General features: G+C 47.9%; 1 protein-coding gene across 1 annotated transcript in view; it reads right to left on the bottom strand.

Annotated features, from left to right (window-relative positions):
* Positions 1 to 22,672, bottom strand: part of NHSL2 (NHS like 2) — a 118,987-nt gene that overhangs the window by 62,790 nt on the left and 33,525 nt on the right. The window lies entirely within an intron of this gene.

The raw sequence follows: 22,672 nt of genomic DNA, 5'->3' as shown, positions 1-22,672 counted from the left end.
CTTTAGCATCTTGGCACTTCAGATTTCCCTCTTTCACAAGCACACACATGTGCAACTATCTAATTTTAGGCTTTCGGCTTTATTTCCTTTTTAAAAAAAAAAAACAGCCCTTTTTTAAGAGAGAGGAAGAGAGTAATGTGCATTATTACTTCACTTACTTCAGTGGCTAAGCCAGCTCTGCTACATTTGGGAGCTCTCCTGGCTTATTCAGCTGAGTGGAGCCCTGACCCTCCCTCCCCAAAAGTCTGCCTGCCCCATCCTTGATGGCACCGCACGTGCACAAGCTCAACGTGTTTCGAAAACCGAGCCCGTGCTGCCCAAGTGCACGTGTGAACCCCCTCCCGCTTCCCAGGAGCTCCTTGTCCTGTGAAGGGCTGTAGCTCCGGCCTCAAAAACGCTCCCTGCGGCGCTGAGCTGTTACGGGGAAAGCAAGTTACTGGCGGTGGCTGGGGTGGGTGGGGGGTGGCGGCTCTGAAGCCATCCATCCATCTGCAAAGGTTCCAGGAAGAAGCAAAAACCTGATAGGCTCAAATCATCCGTAATCTCTGTCTCAACCCTACCTGTTGCCGGTTGCGCGACGGCGGTGGGGGCAGAGGATGAGGAAGGGGAGACGGCAGCGGTGCGCGGGGGTCGCTTGCTGCGGGGCGCTTTGCCGAGCATCACCGGCGGGGAGTTGCCCATCTCGGTGCGCTGCTGTTGCTGCTGCTGCTGCAGGATTCTCCGGGGCGCAGGAGAGCATCGCTCAGGCTCCGGAGCTCGGCGGGAGGGAGGCTCGAGCACAGCCAGCCGCCGCTCCTGCGCGCCGATTCTGCCCGGGACTGGCAGCGGCTGTTCAGCTCATGCCCTTCTCTGGGTGCTTCGAGTCTCCGCCGCCGCCTTTGCATCAGCTGCAGGCGCCGCAGCAACAGCGTCGTCGCCACCACCTGCCCCCGCCCGCGGGCGGGCTGTGAAAGAAAGGAGGGGGGGGGGGGAGAACCACAAAAAAGGAAAGGGGGGGGGGGAAGAATAAAATATTCTCCCAAGCCTCCTCCCTCCAGATCTTTTCGCAAGCCTGACAGTCTGACAGGAGACTAGGCACCCGCACACCCACGCGTGTGCAAAAAGCCACGCGCACCCTCAGTGGGAGAGGGGACCACCCAGTGGCCAAGCAGCGGCGGGGTCGCCTTCGGAAACTGTTCTCTGCAGCAGGCAATGCTCAATACCCAAGGGCCTTGGAAAGTCATCAGTCATTGAGAGGAGGGCTCCCCAGAGCATGTGCAGAGAGTCCCTAGCCATCTCTCCGATGGAGACTCCATTCGGACCGGGAAGCACTTCTGTGCAGTGGCGTAGCGTGGGGGGTGCCGGGGGGCCCGGCCGCACCGGGCGCAACATCTGGGGGTTAGGGTTAGGGGGCGCAAATCCACGGGTTAGGGGGCGCAAATTACTTGCCTTGCCCCGGGTGCTGACAACCCACGCTACGCCACTGCTTCTGTGAGCAAAGGCGGGGGGGGGGAGAAGAGAGGCTCAACTTGCATGTTGCTGGTGATAAATAGCACACTTCTCTAATGTGTCAGCCTCTATTAGCTGGGAGGCAAGGGTGCCCTGCAAAATGTACACGTGGCAGGTCAGTGAACACAATACACAGGGTGTCAGATCGTGTTGGGTCTCTCTAACATTAAGCAAGACACAGAAAATGCTCTATTTGGTCGGAAGGAACTCTTGACATTTTGGGAAGCAGTGAGGCAGGGGAGGGGGATAGAGAGCGTACAGTCTGTGGGTATCTTGTCTGAAATGTGCACACAGCAAATGTCCACAGAAAGAGATGACATATGCACTTGTGTGCCTCTAAATTGCCACAGATGCACACAAGCAATATGTGCCGCTAGAAACCTGCAGGCAGAAACCTTGTACACAAATGCAACCCCTCACCCCACAAGAACAAACCAGAGCATGCATGTGAACTGCCTTGGACTGCAGCCATGGAGAAACCACTGCCAAGACTTTGAACCTATTTCTATCACCCTCCTCTTACCAAACCTGCCCTTTTATCTGACATGTTGCCTGATCAAAGGGATCTTAGCCAATTAAACTGTATGAGTTTTAGCTGGTCAGATGAGCATCAACAGAGGCTGCAATCCTAAATAGGACTGGCAAACGTTTCTGAATAAGAATATATAGGATGGCACAGTGAACCTAAATGAGTTTGTATATGAGTTGGCGGGGGGAGCAATAGTTCTAAAGCACATAACATACTTTGGGTTGTTGTTTTTCAGATCAGAGGTTGGGAACCTGCAGCCCTCCAGATGTTGCTAGACTCCATTTGCAGTTGAACAACATCTGGAGGGCTACTGTTTTCATTAGGGTTCTGCTTGTTTTCAATGTATGGGGATTGTCATCTGCAAGCATCCTCTTTGCAGAGGCATTTTGCCACCATCACCTTCTCTCTCTCACACACAGGATGGAACACTGCTTCTACAACAGTACTTGCCATCTGCAGTTTATGTAAGTACTTCTATTAATAATAAGGATAATGTTTTGAAATTAAAAGTGCCAGTTACTCAAGGTAGCTTTTTAGTCGATCAGAATGCTGCAGCCCAGCTCACATGTCTCTAGAGCAGCTAAGGAGAGGCAGCTGGATCAGGCCAGGGGCCCTTCTAGTCCAGCATCCTGTTCTCACAGTGGTCAACCAGATGAGGGTAATTAGCTATGAAACCCCAACATTTTGAATCCCCTCCAAACCTAGGCCAAAAGTTTGCAGTCGTTTTGCAGAATTTTGCAGTGAAAACCCCAGGTTTTGCAGCCCCCCCCCATGAACTGAGCAATTGATACATCAAACAGGGACAGCCAGATGCCTGTGGAAAGCCTAAAAGCAGGACTCATGTGCAGTAGCTTTCTACCCATTAGTGATTCCCAGCAACTGGCTTTCAGAAGCATTCTGCCTCTGACTGTGGAAGAAGAATATATCCATCAGGATTAGTAGCCATTGATAACATTATCCTACACAAATTTGTCTAATCCTTTCTTAAAGCTATCCTTGCTAGTGGCCATCACTGCCTCTTGTGGGAGCAAATTCTAGTGTTTAGTAATGTGATGTGTGAATAACTGTTATCAAGAGGAGACCTGCCGGGTTGGGGGGGGGCATGTGGAGATTAGAAATAAGACTACAAAGGTTTATTTTTAAAAATAAAAATAAAAGACTCTGCTGGCTCAGTCAAAGCTTGAAACAAATGTTCAGAACCCTTTTTGGATTCTGTGCTTAGTCCCTAAAAGACAAGGCAACAAGGGCAGATTGGGAAGGGAGGAGCGGCTGCGAGCTGTGAGGCATATCCTGCTTGCTCCGAAGCCTTCTCTAAATCTGTGCTACGGATGCAGCTCAGGGATGATGCTGATGGCACTCTGCTCAGCGAGGCTGCAAGTGCCCAGAAGCCTCTGCTCCAAGGTCACACATCTCCTAGTTCCTCCACAAACTCCATCAATTAGCAACTAACAATGCAATCCCACACATGGCATGTCTAATCAGAAGTGTCACTGAGTTCAGGGGGCTCAGTTCCTAGGTAAGTAACCATGCAACTGCAGCCTGGATGTGCTTCACAGGCCCAGTGAGAAGATGAAGTGGTGGCACTCCACCTAACACACTGAGAAAAAGAACATTAAAAAACAAGAAGCTACCACTATATTACACCAGAGTGGGAAAGCAACTTCTGACTGGAGGCCTTAGATCAGGGGTCCCCAAACTAAGGCCCGTGGGCCGGATAAGGCCCGAGGGACTCGTTTATCCAGCCCATGGCAACCCCTGCCACCCGCTGCCATCGCCCACTCATACCGGTGCTGCGCTGTGCAGCTGCCCACTTCCGGGTCAGAGGAGCATTGGAAATAGCTTGTGCGCATGCGCAAGCGTTATTTCCAGTGCACATCCGGGTGGGAGGAGGCCCGTGCACATGCGCACAAGCTATTTCCAGTGCTCCTCCGACCTGGAAGTGCGTCGGAAATAGCGTGTGCGCACACGCTCCCCCCCCTCCGGCCCGCGATCGGCGCTGGAGACACTGGCCCGAGGCGCAGTAAGTTGGTTGACCCCTGCCTTAGACAGAACTCCTCTCACTCCTCCCCAAGATAGCTGCACTACTGGTTTGGGTATGTTGGGATCTCTCAAATGAGCAGAGATTTAAGGCTGAATCTGTGCCAGCTCCCTGTTTGCCTGTAGGAACCCATTTATAGTGGGCATGAACTAGGGCTGCCACCTTTGTTCTGGCAAAATACAGGGCAGGGCAGTTGGGGGGCAATTTCTTTTCCATCCGGTGCTGAAGTGTCTTCAAAGCAATCCATTACAATTTATTGCAGGCTAACTGGGTGGCCCCTCTGGAATTTGTCACACAGGCACATGTAAACACACACATACACACAAATTTGTAAATCCGTCTGTGCTTGGCTACTCAGAGATACATGACCTTTCACACACCTTTTCAAACACATGCATTTGGAGAGGATCCCAAACTTGGCACAGAGAGAGAGAGCAAGAGAGAATACCTGAAATACAGGACAAAACACTATCAATACAGGAGTTGGCATTTTACATTGAAACACAGGGCAATCCTATATTACACAGCAACCCTAGTGTGAACATATGAAGCCATGCTATTGGTCCATCTAGGATCAGGTTGAAGCTTCTATAGGGAATGAGGTGTCTCCCAGCCCTATTAGATCCTTTTATCTGGAGATAAGAACTGGCAAGGAGGTAGGCACTGTAAGGCAGCTAAGGCCCACAGACCAGAACCCCCCCCCCAAAAAAAAAACACCTCTGGCTCTGTTTCACCTTCTCCTCCCTTGTGGTTATTGCCTGTCCACCTGTTGTTTATCAAAATACACAGTGACATGAATGAGGAGATGGAGCCATAGTGACCCTATTTGCCTTTTCCTCAGGTCATAACTATGGACCAGAGAGAGGGCAGCAGTGACAGCAGCAAGGAAGCTGGCACATTTGGGGACCTGTGAAGGGCATCTTGCCCAGCCCCTACCTCAAAAACACCACTGGGGCTGAACCCTGGAAACCAGGCTACAGGCCATTTCAGCTTATGCCTGCGTCCAACCTCCCTATGTTCATAAGCAGCTGCCATATACTGAGTCCATCCAGCTCAATAACGTCTACTCTGATTGGAAGCAACATTATAGGAGCCTGAGCAGGTCTTTTGCTCTACAGTACTGACATCCTTTAAATTGGGGAAGCCAGGGACTGAAACTGGAACCTTTTGCAGGTGAAGCAGTTGCTCCAGCCACAGAACCAGGGGTGGGAACAAAAGGGACTTCTGCAAGAAAACTGGGGGCAACTATTTATGGTAGGTTTCCTGTTCAGAGTGGTTCCTCTTCCAAGGGAACTCTTGGAATGGTTGCTGTGTGAGGGGAACACGGGTCTCTGAACAACTCTCAGCACCCTTAGCAAGCTATGTTCCCCAGGATTCTTTGGGGGAAGCCATGACTGTTTAAAATAATAATAATAATAATAATAATAATAATAATAATAATAATAATAATAATACCCCACCCATCTGACTGGGTCTCCCCAGCCACTCTGGGTGGCTTCCAACTTAATATTAAAAAACAATACAGCATCAGACATTAAAAACGTCTCTAAACAGGGCCACCTTCAGTTGTCTTTTAAAAGTAAAATAGTTGTTTATTGCCTTGACATCTGCTGGGAGGACGTTCTTAAAGTGGTACGATACTGCTTAAAATGTGTAGAAGTGATGCAAGATGCTGTGTCAGTGACTGCTGGACATTCCCTCTGGGCCAGAAGCGGATTATTTACTTATAAATAATTTCTGGAACGCTCTTCATTTAAAAATTGAAACACCCCGAGGCATTTTACAAGAGGAGGCAGCAATGAGCTGAATCAAAATGTCGGTCCTGCACACAGTGTGTATGTAACAGACCATTGCTTGGTGGCAAGAGTGCATGGTTTTGCATGTAGAACCTCAAACCTCGGCATCTCCTGTTGAAAGGATCAGATGAAGACCTGTGCTTGAGACCCCTGAAAACCGATGCAAGTCAACCAATGATACTGGGCTGGACAGACAAATAATCGTGACCTCCTATAAAGCAACCTATTCTGTTCCTAAGTAAGGTTTTCACATCAAGGGTGGGAGGGTGCTTTCAGGACCCCGGAATTTGAACTGCAGGGAGGGGTTTACAGAATGAGAAGGAAACAAAGAGTCCTAGAAAACCCACCTGCATTCATTTAGCCTCACTTTATAAACCACTGTTAGTTCCCCATTTTGCCATTCACTAAAATCCATCAAATTCTCTCTTGGATTTATGAAATTGGGATGTGGAGGGCGGAGAAAGAGAGGCTGCCTGTATGTGGGAGGCAGAGAGTAGACTCCAGCACATACTGGCTGTTAAAGAACAGAAAGATAAGGACAGAAAAGGGTCCTTTGACAGGAAGGCTTGGAGATGCCTAACCTGAAATTTTGATGCCAGTTATTTCTGAAAAGCTGAAGTCTATATGGGAAAAAAACACCCCAAAGCTATTTTGTGCCTCACTTACAGAAGCCAATTCCCCACTATCATCTGTGCTAAGAAGACAGAGTACCATAAAGCACTGGAAAGTTGCTATGGAAACAGAGGCAAATTGGATCAGTACTCAGCATCCCTTGGCAGAAAAGCTCCTTCATTGACTGCTGAGGGAGCCCATTTCCATGGGCATGTGTATGGAAACCCAACCACCTGCCCAGGCAGCAGTGCCAGCAGCACAAGCCCTCAAGGTGACACTCGCCACCCCAATGAGAACAGCAGCCAAAAATATGCAAGCCCAGCCCACCAAGTGGCGCACAACTGCAGCAGAACCTGGCTGCCTTCAAGCCCCCATAATGCCCATGCAACTGAGATGTGTGAAAGTCAAGTAACATCCACAAAGAGCAAAAGATAACACCCTAGTCCTGTGTTTGGAAGAAGAAAAAAATCTCCTGCAGGTCCAGCCTCAGGCCCCTGGAGGCAGAATTCTGTTGGGTTCTCCTGACCTCATAGACAAGGCTTAAAGTTGCCATGTTTGCTCTTGTGCTTCTGCTCTGGCTGTGTGCACACTGGCACATGGCTGGCAGAAATTAAGCCGGTGCTGCTTGAGGGGAAAGACATCTCCTGTTGAATTTCTGCCTGTCTGGCAACTGTTAATGGGGAAAGGCTATAAGCTTTATGGGCATAAGCTTTGCCTGCCAAACATGCCAGTTCAGTCCTTGGTCATTTCCGGGTCAGGCTAGGAAAGACAGAAAGACAGACAGACAGACAGACAGACAGACAGACAGACAGACAGACACAGACACACACACACACACACACACACACACACACACACACACACACCAATCTTAAATTCTGGAGCCACTTGTGGGATGCTCTCCTCAGGGAGGTTAACCTGGCACCTTCCTTACATACCTTTAGGCACCAGGCAAAAATGTTCCTCTCCATCTGGGCCTTTGGCTAATTAATATTCCACGGCCTTTAAAATGTGCAGAGCCTTTTCAAAGCTGACCCCCATATATATTTATGGAACCTGCCCACCCAATGGTGGTATGTCTGCGCCTGGCTCCTTGCTTGATTGCTTTAAAACTTTTTTTATTTCAGTCTACCTCTGGTTGAAATGAAAGGCTAATTTTGCAAACTGTTGTTGATCCCTGTTTTTGAATCTACAATTCTGCTACTGGTATGGGTTAAGAATTTTTTTAATGGCTTTTCTTTTGGTTTTAAACTTTTTAGATACAGTCGTACCTTTGTTGGTCGAACGTCCTGGAACTCGGATGTTTTGGCTCGCGAACGCTGCAAACCCAGAAGTGAGTGTTCCGGTTTGTGAACATTCTTTTGGAACCTAAATGTCCAACGGGGCTTCCGTGGCTTCTGATTGGCTGCAGGAGTTCCTGCAGCAAGTCAGAAGCCATGATTTGGTTTTTGAACGTTTTCGAAGTCGAACGGACTTCCGGAACGGATTCCATTCGACTTCCATGGTACAACTGTATTGACTTTTCAATATTTTTATGATACTGCATTGGGGAAGGGGACTCTTTGAAAGGCAGCATATAAATCCTTAAAACACACACACAAGTCCCCACTTCCTCCCCAATCCCATCCTATATCCTCCGTTCAACACTTCCTTAGGACAGCACTTGGGGACATGTTTACCATTAGTCCAAATAGGGGTTTATTTGTTAAGGCAGAGGAGTCAAAGAGAAGGAAGGAGGAGGACTGGAAACAGATGGCTTCGGAGACATAGAAGAGGGGGGAAATGGGAAGGGGGCAGAGAGAGAAGCACCATATTTTACAACTTGAATTTATTAACACCTTCCTTGCCTGTTTAATGTACACTTTTGCATGCATAGGATAGGTCTGATTAGTTCAAATGTCGAAATGTGCTTTCCACAAACCAATATTTTCAGAAAAGGGCAAAGGCTTGTCCTCACCCACCCACCAATAATATGGGGGGTGGAATCACATTCTTCCATGTACATTCAGACTTCCACATGACCTTTTTTTGGGGGGGGGACCAGGATGTTTTGCTAATTTGAAATATAAGCCGTAGCCAGAGTCTCCAGCTTGCTTAGGATCTTTAGATGGGAACATAGGAAGTTGGCTTATACTGCGTCAGACCCTTGGTCCATCTAGCTCAGTACTGTATACACTGACTGGCAGCAGCTCTCCGGGGTTTCAGGCAGTGTTCTTTCCCAGCTTTATCTGGAGGTGCTGCACACTGAACATAGCACCTTCTGCATGCATACTACTAAACTATGGCCTTTTATTCTGAGTTCTCACAGCATGCAAAGCATGCTTAGAAGGCAGGCCACACGCCATGGCACAGATGATTGACAGCAGCATCTTCACTGCTGGGACCTGTCTCACCTACAGATAAAATTTGCCATTTTAGCTAAGTGTTATCTGCAGCTGGTAAGAGCTCTTTCACTATTTTTCACCAAAAGTAGCACCTTCACAAGCATTACTGCCTGCAAAGATTGCTCCATCCTTTTTTGGAGGAGAGGAAAGGTCAGCTTCCTGTGCCTTAAAGAACCAAGCAGATGTTCTAACAGGCAGTTTTCCACTTTATTGCATGACGAAAGCAGGAAATGCTGCTCCCACTGGATATTTGTATGGCATGCAAAGGAACCCATCAAGAAAAATAAAAACTTAGCTGCACCCATTTTTCTTCTTGAGGAAATAATCCAGCAAGAGTGCCACCCTTCACTCAGAACACATTTGCATTAGAATCCCCCACTCAATGCATTTTCAAGATCTCTTGAAAACCAGATGAGCTGCCTTAAACACCCCTTTGCAAATGCAAACACAGGGTGTGTGAAGCTCAGCAAAGAGTGGGTTTTAACCCTTTCTTTTACAGTGCACTTCCCTATGTACGCCTTGCTCCAGATTATTAGGATTTTTATTTATTTGATTTATTGCCCATCCTTCACCATAAGGACAAGATCACAGCAATCTAAAAATGCAATACAGTGGTACCTCAGGTTACATATGCTTCAGGTTACAGACGCTTCAGGTTACAGACTCCGCCAGCCCAGAAATAGTACCTTTGCTTCAGGATGAGAACAGAAATCACGCAGTGGTGGCGCGGTGGCAGCCGGAGCGCCGATTAGCTAAAGTGGTGCTTCAGCTTAAGAACAGTTTCAGGTTAAGAACGGACCTCCGGAATGAAGTACAGTACTTAACCCGAGGTAAGGTAAAGGTAAAGGTACCCCTGCCCGTACGGGCCAGTCTTGCCAGACTCTAGGGTTGTGCGCTCATCTCACTCTATAGGCCGGGAACCAGCGCTGTCCGCAGACAATTCCGGGTCACGTGGCCAGCATGACAAGCTGCATTTGGCGAGCCAGCGCAGCACACGGAACGCTGTTTACCTTCCCGCTGGTAAGCGGTCCCTATTTATCTACTTGCACCTGGGGGTGCTTTCGAACTGCTAGGTTGGCAGGCGCTGGGACCGAGCAATGAGAGCGCACCCCGTCGTGGGGATTCAAACCGCTGACCATGCAATCGGCAAGTCCTAGGCGCTGAGGTTTTACCCACAGCGCCACCCACGTCTCTAACCCGAGGTACCACTGTATTAAAAACAGCTGAAAACAAATTACAAATTAAGAATAAGCTGGGCCTTAGTATATACAATGGTACCTCGGGTTACATACACTTCAGGTTACAGACTCTGCTAACCCAGAAATAGTACCTTGGGTTAAGAACTTTGCTTCAGGATGAGAACAGAAATCGCGTGGCGGTGGTGCAGCAGCAGCAGGAGGCCCCATTAGCTAAAGTGGTGCTTCAGGTTAAGAACAGTTTCAGGTTAAAAACGGACCTCCGGAATGAATTAAGTACGTAACCAGAGGTACCACTGTATAGGCTCTTCAACTGGTCTGAAGCTGGCATTAAGGACATGGAGCCTGTTATCACAGCAAAGTGTGAGGCTCTTGTGACCTAGAAGCATGCACCCTGCACTAAGAAAGGCAAGGTGTGACACCGATTACCAGATGATGTGCTAAAGGCTTCTGGCTGGAGCTGTGTCAGAACATTCAACTCTTTGCTGACAGCGGCAAAGGCATGAAGACAGCCTTTGGACCAACAGTCAGGAAAACTGCACCGCTGAAAACTTTGTCTAGTGAGATCATCGCAGACCGCATAAAGCAAATGGGCATAAAGCACTATCAAGAACTGTACTAGAAGGAAAATATGGTCTCCAGCACAGGAACTGACAGCATCTGCCTGTCTTGGGAGAGTTGGGTTTTACTCTTTCCCTCAACAAGCCTAAGAACAACATCAACTCTCAGGCACGTGGTAAAGGCCCCAAGACAGGATGGAATCCCAACAGAATTTTTGAAAGCCAGCCTCAATTCCTCCCTCAAGATGCACCTCCACAAAATGTTGGGGAAACGTATCCACAAGACATGCGTGTAAGAACAAAGGTGACCACCATGACTGTAACAACTACCATGGAATCTCCCTGCTGAGTACTGTGAGGAAGGCCTTTGCCTTTGCCGTTCTCAACAGATTTCAGTTACAGATAGGTAGCCGTGTTGGTCTGCCATAGTCAAAATAAAAAAATTCCTTCCAGTAGCACCTTAAAGACCAACTAAGTTAGTTCTTGGTATGAGCTATCGTGTGCATGCACACTTCTTCAGATACACTGAAACAGAAGTTGCCAGATCCTTCTATATAGTGAGAAGGTGGGGAGGGGTATTACTCAGAAGGGTGGTGGGAATGGGTGATTGGCAGATAGCTGAGATGAGCCTGTTGACGACTCTTAACGACTGCAATAGGTCTTACAGGAAAAGGCAAGGGGTGAGAAGGTGAAAAATAGCTCATACCAAGAACTAACTTAGTTGGTCTTTAAGGTGCTACTGGAAGGATTTTTTTTATTTCAACAGATTTCAGTCACTCACTGACATGGTCTATCCCAAGTCACAATGCACTTTAGAGCTCAGAGCTCAACAGACAATTTGATTTCCTCACTACGCCAGCTTCAGGAGAAAGAGCGAGAGAAGAGATGCATTGCCTTCACAAGACCTGACAAAGGCCTTTGACTCTTCACAATGCTCAGCGATTTAGGATGCCCACCTAAGAGACAAGAAATGCCGTGGTGCACCTATAGCAGTAAAACCAGATGCCTTCATCTGCCCTAGCTGCAACAAAACATGTCTCTCCCATATTGTCGCAGCAGGCCCTGTGACTCTCCAACTGTCTAACTTTACCCCAAAAAGGCGCAATCTCCCACTGTCTCCTGAGGCTGACATGCCAACAATTTATTGTCAAAGGCCATAGTAAAGAGGTGTGTCTTCAACGTAGGATAGGAACTATATAATTAAACTGCTGTGTTCTCACAATTAAGTTAAGGTGGAATCTATAACTTTCAAATCGCTTTCTGGAGGATGGGACAGGGTGATGGAGGGAACACTTTCTTTTCAACCGTTTATCACAGCACTTGGAAGTGATAATAGCAGCATTAAGCAATCTTGCTAAGTAATCAGCACAAGTCCAACTGTTTGCTTTCCATAAACATTAGAAGGGAATACAGTGGTACCTCAGGTTAAGTACTTAATTCGTTCCGGAGGTCCGTACTTAACCTGAAACTGTTCTTAACCTAAAGCGCCACTTTAGCTAATGGGGCCTCCTGCTGCTGCCGCACCACCAGAGCACGATTTCTGTTCTCACCGTGAAGCAAAGTTCTTAACCTGAAGCACTATTTCTGGGTTAGCGGAGTCTGTAACCTGAAGCATATGTAACCCGAGGTACCACTGTATACCTTTCTGTCCGGATTTAACTAACCTGCAACTGGCTGAGTGTATTTGAGGGGAAGTTATCTGGATTCTGTGGTATTGTGAACACCCCTCCCTCCTCCTCTATTATTATTATTATTATTAGCCCATCATTTGGCTTTAAATTTATGGGAGCTGCCTTCGGCACTTTTTGTAAAAAGTGATACAAATTTACATAGTAATAACTATATTTTTTCAAATTGCATGCAGTGGTTCTTAATCCCAGGGGGCACATGGCTGCCAATAAGGATAGCATCCAGCCACAGAAGGTGCTTTCTGCTCCACCCGCTGCTCCACTGTCCCAACATTGTGTACGGTAGAGCAAAGGAAACTTCTTAGGACAAGGAGCTTCTGAATTATAACGGAAGTCATAGGAAGCTACCCCTTATTGAATGGACCCTTGTTTTCCAAGGAGAAGTGACTCTCCAGGGTTTGAGACGGGAAATTTTTCCTAGCCCCACCTGGAGATGCCAGGGATTGAACCTGGGACCCTGGTACTGAGCTACCCCCCCCCCACCTGGGTGTCTTTCTCACAGTAGGAGGAGGGTGTGTGCACACCAGACTGCATGCAACCATATAAATCCCTGGTGGAGCAGGTTGGCAGCCTGGGGTTGGGTGGATGACAAGTTGAGAAACGTGGGCAGGGGGGGAGTTTGGTTTTAAATAAAAGTTTTGAGGAAACATTGCTATAGTAACGGAGGGTACAAATGTCATATAAGACGGGGAGTGGGGACAAAAAAACACTGGCCAACCCTTTTCCTTCATTATTTCTTCCTTACAGGTCACTCTCTCCAGGACCACCCAATTCTCTTCCTAGCAAACAAGGAAAATAAAATTGAAGGGAGCCCAGGGCTCACCTGTGAACAGGGATTGATTAGGGCTGTTGGTCTGCTTTTAATTCTAAAACATTTGAAGTTATGATAATAAAAAAAAGATTTGTCTCTAAGCATATGCAGAGTGTACTCTCCCTCTTTTTCTTTTTTCTTTTTACTCATTCCCGCAAACAAATCTAGCCCCTGCCTATCTGAAGATTTGGGAGGCACCACGCAGTTGTCACACTTTTCTGGAAGCAATTCCTCCCTGCAGGACACCCACGGGCTCCCATGCAATCCTTTCCAGAATGGCATATGGCCACGTCTTGTTAGCACCACCCTTCCTTCCCTCCCTCCGGCGCTCCCATGCCGCTCGTGCCACAGTGCCCTGCAACTGCCCACATGGGGAGTTCCGGCTGCTGCTCTCCCCTACAGCTAGCGGCACCACAGCCCAAAAACATAGCACGAAACGGAATGACGGGGGGACGACCCAAAACACTGAATGCAGGCAGTTTTACATACTTGGCGGCTGCTGCTGTTGCTGCTGTCGCTCTGGGAAGCCTCAGATGAGCATAGCCCAAAGCGGGGTGGAACTGCTGTCCATCTCCCAAATGAGTCACAAGCCCCCGCTGGAACCTGGGCAGTTCCCAGGCCCTCTGCCCACCCGGAGCAGGCTACTCCCCACCTCACAGCCTGGGCTTGGGAGGGGGGCTGCAGCAGCTCACCCCTTTTTCACTGCCTTCCCTAACTCAAGCCAGATTTGCTTCAGGCAAAGCAGTCTCCTGCAGTTGTTTCTCCCGACCAGGCCCTTCTTAAAGGCACAGGCCCTAAATTTGCTGGGCAGTGGGATTCTCCCGTCATGCTCCCAGCACCCATGCAAGCCTTCCTGCCCAGCTCTGGAAAAGAAAGGTTCAGGGCGTGACAGTGGAACATGAGCACAGGGCAAGACCCTGGAGAAGAGGTGTGAGGCCTGTGGCCTCTTCAGAAGTTGCTGGACTACTACCCCTTCGAGCACACACAGACCCCGGCCAATTGAGCCATGCTGGTTGGTCCTGTAAGCCCACAACATCTGGAGGGCAACACATTCCCCAGCCCTGCCCTGGCCTGCACAGGCCAAGAGGATCACTTTCCTTAGGTCTCACCAGCACTAAATAAAGTTATTGACATCTGTCTTGAGAGACAATGGAGTGCACCTCCAGGGGTGAAGTCAGACTGTGGCATCTGTAGGACCAAATTGTCCTTCAGGGCCCAAGCCTGGGCAGTGTGCATGGAGGTCCTGGGCTGCCCAGGCGGCAAGCAAGACCCCCTCTTGGCCTCTCTAGCGTGGTCCAAAGGAAAGCAGAGCAATAGGTTTGGCACCACTTTGCCTGCAGGAGTTGCCGGAAGGAGGTGTACAAGGCACCATTCAGCCGTCTTAGAGACTCTACGTTGGATTTGTGAGGTAAACAACTTCAAAAACAACACAATGGCCCTTCCTATGTGTGTGTTTTTGACAGGCAGGAACAAAACGGTGATTTTGTCATGGCATGGAGATAGAATAACTTGTGTTCCTCCTCCTCCACCACCTGTTCTTCTTAATCTACCCATTCTTCATCCTGAGGCCCAGGGAAGGTTACAACAATTAAAATGCAATATTAAAAAACAGCAACCTACAATAATAGAAATAAGGTGGGTCAGTGTGAATATGATGTGCGTTGAGTTACCATTTTGCATTTTTATATTGCAAACCACCCCATGATCTTCAGATGAATACAGTACAAATTTAACCAAATAAAATAAGTGAGTAATAAACTGTCAGAAGCCAGGGTGAAGTGCTGTGTCTTCAGCATTTGCCAGAAGCTGTAGAATGAAGGACACATCTGTGTGGAGAGGGAATTCTACAGCATAGGGGCCGCCACAGAGAAGGCCCTCTTCTGGGCCAACAACTGCCCTCCCCCCCCAAAAAAACTTCTGAAGGTTGAGGAATTACTAAGATTATCTTATTTTAGCACTGGAGAGGGTCTGTGAGGAAGGAAGAAGTATTTCCGGTATTTACGGATGGAGTCCTTTAGGGCTTTAAATGCCAACATGAGCACCCTGAATTGGGCCCAGAAAGAAAAATGGCAGCCAGTACAGCTATTCTGAAGCAGGCTATATGCAAGATCTAAACGGAACCCCAGCCAGTAATCTGGGCAGGGCATATTGGACATTTCTGCGTGTCATGCTGCCAGAAAAACATGGGGACAGGTCTGTAAAAAAATAATAAAAGAGTTAGCAAGGGCAGTAGAGTGGATTCAAGTGGCACAGGGCTTTCTTTAACCACAGAACATTGAGGGGGGGAGAGATAAAGGAGATTGGCTATGCCACCCCATTTACAAAAGTCAGACAGGCAGACATTAAAAGGAGCTAGAAGAGAGAGGAGGAGGAAGCCCCAGTGAGGGACTGCTCTCCTCCTCCCCTCCTTTAATAAAACAGGATGAGGTATTTGCTTGGTAAGTTGCCCAGCCATGGAATGCCAATTGGGAATGAGCAGTGCAGACAGAAACACCCTTGGATCCTTTTATGCACCCAAGAGGAGGCACAAATTTTATTTCCTTTTATTTATTTAATCTCCTTGAACACAGAGCCAGGAAGATTATGGGATGGTGTTGGCAGCATTAGACTTCTAATGTGAGAGAAGACAGGTATTAGGCCTCTCTAACATTGCAAATCTACAAACTTCAGATCCCAGATTTGTGCAGTTTGGTTGTTGTTCATGGGGCAGGGGAGTACTCTGCACATTCTCAACAGTGCTTTCCCCCATGCTGTTAAACCTTTCAAGTGCAACATGGTAACTTCCAGGCAGGTTTTTGTGGACTCTGTACCTTTCACACATATTTTGCCCATAGCATGCATATGCCATTTTATTTTATTTTGAGATTTATTAGCAGGTGTTTTATTATTTCTTTGAAGTTTAAATGCCATTATCTTATTTAATTCCAATTCACTGCTTCCATGGGGGGGGGGGTAGTAGGGGAAAAAACCCCACAGAAGTGCAAAATCTAAATTATTTATTTATTTATACCTCGCCTTTTTCCTTGATGGGACTCAAAGCGGCTTAGATTGTGTGTGTGTGTGTGTGTGCACGCACGTGTGCATGCGCACACAAAATATGTGGTGGTACTGTTATTTGATGGAAACACTGCAAAAAACAACAACCCACCAGTCTTGTGTGCATGGGTAGCACAAAGTCCACAGTAAATTGACATGTGGAAGTATCATATATTGTTGTAAAAAGGTTCCAATCCGGGTAAGCATGTTTTATTTGTTGAGTTCTGGCATGAAGCTCTGGTTCATGGGGCTGGTTCACCCATGTGCATGGCCAATAATGAAGGGCAGGGCAGTCAAGGAATGCCCAAAAACGAAAGCAACAAATATAATGTGATGGGCTCTTCCAGTATACCTGAAGGAGCGTCTCCACCCCCATCGTTCTGCCCGAACTCTGAGGTCTAGCGCTGAGGGCCTTCTGGCGGTTCCCTCACTGCGAGAAGCCAAGTTACAGGGAACCAGGCAGAGCGCCTTCTCGGTAGTGGCACCCACCCTGTGGAACGCCCTCCCACCAGATGTCAAAGAGAAGAAAAACTACCAGACTTTTCTAAAAAGTCTGAAGGCAGCCCTCTTTAGGGAAGCTTTTAATGTTTAACAGACCATTGTATTTTAATACTTTGTTGGAAGCCGCCCAGAGTGGCTGGGGAAACCCAGCCAGATGGGCGGAGTATAAATAATAAATTATTATTATTATTATTATTCGCTGGAGATATTTCAATAGAGACCAGATGGGAATTTGCAGAACCTGTGTGGAGTGGAATTGCTAAAAAACGGTGGGATGGAACATTGTACGCAACTCCTGCAGCCAAGCTGGTGTCAAATGCATAACTCTGCTTTCCTTTGGACCACATCAGCAAGGCGGGGGAGGGAGGAGTCATCTGGGCAGTCCAGGACCTCTTTGCACACTGCCCAGCCTTGCCCCCCAGGGAGGTCACTTTGTCTTCACTACCCTCCACCCCCACCCCACCCAGCACCCTCCATTGTCTCTTGAGACAGATGATGCCAGTAACAGGCTTGAAAGAAGAATGAATGGAATAATGATGGACAAACAAGGGAGTGGGATGGACCATTGGGTGGAGACAGAGTGACAGGTAAAGAGTGCCGGTTGGAAAATGAGGACTGGAGTAGGAAGAGAGAAAGAGGAGATGATGAGATGAGACGGAAAATGCAAATGCATACAAGAGTCAGTCATTTTAAAGTAGGATCTAAAACTACAAATCCCATCAGCCCCCGACTGGCAAAGGTTGTTTTAACATGTCTGTATTCTGATCAGGGTAGACTCAAAGGTTATTTGAGAAGGAGCTACCGTCAGTAGGTGGCAATAGGTATTTTAAGGGAAGTCTGGACCAGTGGCGTAGCGTGGGGGGTGCAGGGGGGGCCGGCCGCACCAGGCGCAACACCTGGGGGTTAGGGGGCGCAAATCCACGGGTTAGGGGGCGCAAATTACTTGCCTTGCCCCGGGTGCTGACAACCCACGCTACGCCACTGGTCTGGACTCAGTGAAGGAACTGAGAGACTGACTGCATGGCCACCCAGAGACACACCTGGCAGGAACCCCAGAAACATCACAGTGTATCAGTGGCTGGAAGGGGGGCAATGGAAAGAGAGAGCTATTGCCTTCATGCTCTGCTTGTGGGTTCCCCACAGGCATAGGTTTTTGGGCAAGTTGGATCCAGCTGGACTCCTCTTGCAATCTGACTTCTCTGCACAGATTGCAAGGTTCCAGGCTCCTTGGCCTGAATTCCTCATACCTCATCAATAAGATGAAGTCAGACGTGTTAACAATCAGATCATATTCCCAAACACATACTAAAAACATAACGAAACTCCATATTACCATACTGTTAAGTCTGAAAAGCGGATTTAAGTATTTTATTGTGAGAAGAGTGTAACTGGGGCACAGCTAACCTCCTGCAAACAAATCAAAACCCAGGTATTATTTATTCATTCAATTTATCACTCACCCAATAATAGTAGTTCTCTGCATGACGTACACAATAAAACCGATTAAAAATCAGAAGTCCAATTTGCCTCTCCTCTGTTAAGTGCCCCCCCCCACCTTTCGTTAGCTTGTGGAAATACCTTCAGTTGGGATCTTTGGATCTCAAGAGATCGCAAGAAGCCAATACTAGCTTTGCAAGATCAGACCCAAAGCCTGTTTGGCCTGGCATTCTGTTCCCACAGTGGCTAACCAGTTGCCTATGGAAAGCCCACTAAGCAGTGCATACCCCAGGAACACGCCTATCAGTTCCTCCAGTACTCACCTCTGTTTTTAAAAATCTTTCCACAAAGAATGGTCTCAGGACTTGCAGTTTCTTTGCTGCGGTCTGTAACCTTCTGCAAAGCTTTTTCCAATGAGGTGGCAGGACCATATGCTGTGCAAAACAGAAGCATCACCACCCACCACCCAAATGCTCTGTGACCAGGTTGCCTCTGGAAAGACTCCAGGTGCACAATGCTGACAGAGATGACAGCCAGATAACAGCTCAGCACGTGCAGACAGGCGCGCGCACACACACACGGAACAACTTAAAAAATAATAATGAGATATTTTAGAACAACGATGAGGAACAAAGGTCTGGATGTTGCCCTACAGGTCTTCACTATCTTCCTCCCCATATGACACCTCTCACTGGCCCTGCCCCATATCCTGGCAAAAAGGTGTCTTAAGAGCTATGGTAATTCTTGTCCTGGCATGGGTAGAAACCTCTGGCTTTTGCATGGCTGGTATGTAAGCCAACTGAATGAAACCCCCTGCAGTGCTGCACCCACCTTTTTGCACTGGCAGAAGATTGCCATGAGGCAATGCGGGCTGATCCTTATGTTAAAAGGACTGTAGCTAAGTGGAAGGTAATGCACTTTGCCGGCAAACAGGCCCCATGTTCAGTCCCTGGCATCTCCAAGTAAACCTGGGGAAGCATGCTGATTTGCCAGTTTTACTCTACACCAGGGGTCAGCAAGGTTTCCCTCGCCTGGGCCGGATCACTCCAGCGGAGATCCCTCCGTGGGCCGGATCGTGCGCGTACCTGCGATTTCCGGCACCTGCGCAGACGTGATTTCCGGCGCCGTGGAAGCGAGTCCCCACACTGCGCTGCACTGTTTTAGTGTAGTTCGTGGGGACTCGCCGAGCGGGTGGCTCAGTTTGGGGGCAGCTTGTGAGCCGGTTAAACGACCCCCATGGGCCGCTTGTGGCCCATGGGCCTTAGGTTGCCGACCCCTGCTCTACACGAATCCCCCCCCCCCAAATCACAGCTTCTTCTTCTATAGGTGCATGCAAAAAGGACACAATTATCAGCATCTGAAGTAGAAGCCGTTCAGCCTTGCTCAGGCTCTGACCTATCGTGGAGGTATGAGATGCTGCCTGTTGCACTGGCTGCAAGGTTAAAGGATGTTGTGCCCTGGAGTGACAGGCCTGGGTTCTGCACTCATTGCACATCAACTCTTTTGTTTAGTTTTCTATTGCTAATCATGCAAGGACATAGGGAGGGCTGCATAAATAATGGATGGGGTATCTGGGAACTTTCAGCTGCTGCCAACTGCCATCAGCTCCAGCAAGCATGGCCAATGGCCAGGGAAGAAGGGAACTGTACTATAATGATATCTGGAGAGACACAGGTTTCCTCCTGTTACCTGCCTAGCACCCCATTATTGCATTTTATTATTTTATGTATTCCCACATGAAAGCTTTTAACAGCGAGAATTTACAGTGTCAATAATGTGCATGGAAGACGGAGGTGAGGGTAGTAAACAACAGTAAGCCACCTAATGCTGAATCATAGAGTTGGAAGGGACCCCAATGGTCATGAAGTCCAACCCCCTGCCATGCAGGGATCTTTTGCCCGATGTTGGACTCGAACCCACAACCCTGAGATTAAAAGTCTCATGCTCTACCAACTGAGCTACCCCAGTCAAATCAGACCACTGATTTTGTCTAAAGGGCCTGGCATGCTTCCACTTACTGTGCATGCTTCCACCCATCCATCTAAATGCTTCTAGCTTCATGGGGACACATAGGGAGCTGTCTTACACTGACTGCCTATCTAGCCCAGTACTGTCTACTCTGACTGGCAGCACCTCTCCAGGCAGGGGGCATGCCCAGCTCTACCTGCAGATGTCAGGAACTGACCCTGGGACATCCTGCATGCAGAGCAGGTACTCTAACATCAAACTACAGCCACAAAACAAAACTCCACTATCTGTGGTCAGTCCCTGGGATGCTACCCTGGAATGCTTCAGAAAGTGCACATTTGGTAAATTTGCCTTTGAATTCAAACTGTATCAGTTTCACCACCACCACCTCTAAGCTGACGCTCAGTCTAGTTTGTCTATCAGCCATTCTCCCTTCATCCCACAATGAATTTGTGCCTGGGACTCACTCACCTCAAACCTCGCTGATTTCTTCTGTCAAATTTTTTTAGCAACAGCTGTTTCGCAAAATCAAAGCAAGCAATTCCACAAGGGACGATACATGCACAAATAGTAAACACAGGAGTATTTAACAGCAGGACAGCAAGGAACAAAAAAAAAGCAAAATGAGACCAGGCAATAAGTGCTAATCTGGACATTACCTTAGTTTCCCGGTGTGCTCTTTACACACCAGTCATCAGCCGGTTACGAATACTGCAAATCCTGATCTGCACGCAATAGTGCAAAACCAGGAAAATGAAATATTGTATTGCTTCAAGCTCTTGCTCCCTCTCAAGCGTAGCAAAGCTTTTGTAAGTAGTTAAAGCTACAAACACTGAAAACAGCTGGGCTCCAGTTTCCTTTCTACCCCACTAGATCCTGGTCAGAGAAAGCAGGAAAGACCTCTGTGTATTACCACTTCCTTATCTTCACATTATGAAATCTACCTTCACCCACCCTGTGTCCTCCAGGCAACAAAGAATAAATGGGTCCTCCCCACTTACCACATAGGCCAGAGCATCTCTGAATACTCCAAGGCGGAGTCACAAGTCATCTGCTTTAAACTACAGAAACTTTACCGCTTAACTGCATGCAAGAATCTGAAGCTGTATGAGCCCACCCTGAGCTAAAGGCTTTAGGCAAGAGATAAAGTGGTGAAGCAATAGGTCCTCCCTATTAACCATTGGCTGCAACCAGAGTGGGATAAGTTTGTGGGCTGCTCCAGTGTGCTTTGTTTTTCAGGTTTTGTTTTTACACACACATGCAAAAATTGAGGGTCAGTAAAGCATGCGAGCAAATGACATGCGCAAGCATGCATGTTAAACAGCAAAACGTTCCAGCGAACTGGAGTTAGTTGCAGCTCCTCCCTCCTGTTTGTGTTTAATGATGTGGTTTTACTCCAGTCTTATTCCAGGGGCCCCTGGCAAGATGCAATTTTTGAAAATGATAATAAAAATCCTAGCAATATCTCCTTTGGTGGATTTATTTAAGCAAAAGCTGGGTGGTGAGGTGTCAGGGATGCTGTAGGTAGATTCCTGAGGCTTGAAAAAACCTCAGAAACTTCATTTGCTCCAAAATGCAGCCGCCAGATTACTGCTTGGGGTTCTGTTTAGATCTCATATAACCTATTTTAAAACAGCTGCACTGATTGCCAGTTTGTTTCTGGGCCCAATTACCTGAAATACTTCTTCTTTACAGACCCTCTTGGGTGTTCAAATCAGCAATCATCTTGATTGTTCCGCAAGACAATCATGCAGCAGAGAGGCGTGTCAAGTTCCCATGCAGAGCAGGGTGAAAAAGATCCACTCTGAAGAGCATAAGATCCTACCAAAGTGGGTGTGGTCCCCTTCTCCCAAATGGGAATGAATTTACAAAGCAAGTTGAATAGCAGTGACCTAAAGAGGAGCAATTTATTTCTGCAGTATGTGAGCCACACCCTGAAGCCAACAGACTTCTTTGTTGTTTAGATGGGCTGAAAAGATCCAGTTAGAATGGGTGTTCACCACTCAGCATAGACAACATCTCTGGGATTTAGAATGGCCAGCTATCTTGCCATATCCAAATGTCAGTGAAACAAGATGAAGGCTACAATCTGAAAAAGACACATTAGCTTGGTTTGCCCATAACGCTAAACCATGGTTGTGAACCATTGTTAATAAATCACGGTTATGGCTGAGGTGTCTGGCAAATGATTACATAAACCTTGTTTTATTGCATAACAGAATACCAGTGAGTGCAATGAAGCCAGCAGTTTAAATCTTTTGCCACTATTTGATTGTGGCTCTGTAGCTTCTGGTCAGTGACAGCTCCTTAACCATAGTTCAGGGGTCAGCAACCTAAGGCCCATGGACTGGAAGCGGCCCACGGAGGTCGTTTGACCAGCCCCCGAGCCGCCCCCGAACTGAGCTGCCCACTCGCACACTGTGCTAAACCGGTGCAGCACAGCACGGGGACTTGTTTCCGCGGCGCCGGAAATCGCGTCTGTGCAGATGCCAAAAATTGTGGGTGTGGGCGCTCACGGGCACGCGCAATCCGGCCCACAGAGGGATCTCCACCAGACCAATCTGGCCTAGGCAAGATAAACCTTACTGATGCCTGCCATAGTTAAAGGAGGTGGTCTGAGTTTGCACA

The sequence above is a fragment of the Podarcis liolepis genome, assembly GCF_965112155.1.
Source record: "Podarcis liolepis genome assembly, chromosome: Z".
In the NCBI taxonomy this organism is placed as follows: domain Eukaryota; kingdom Metazoa; phylum Chordata; class Lepidosauria; order Squamata; family Lacertidae; genus Podarcis; species Podarcis liolepis.
Note: the sequence above shows the minus strand (reverse complement) of the source record. Positions and strands in the feature narration are given on the sequence as shown.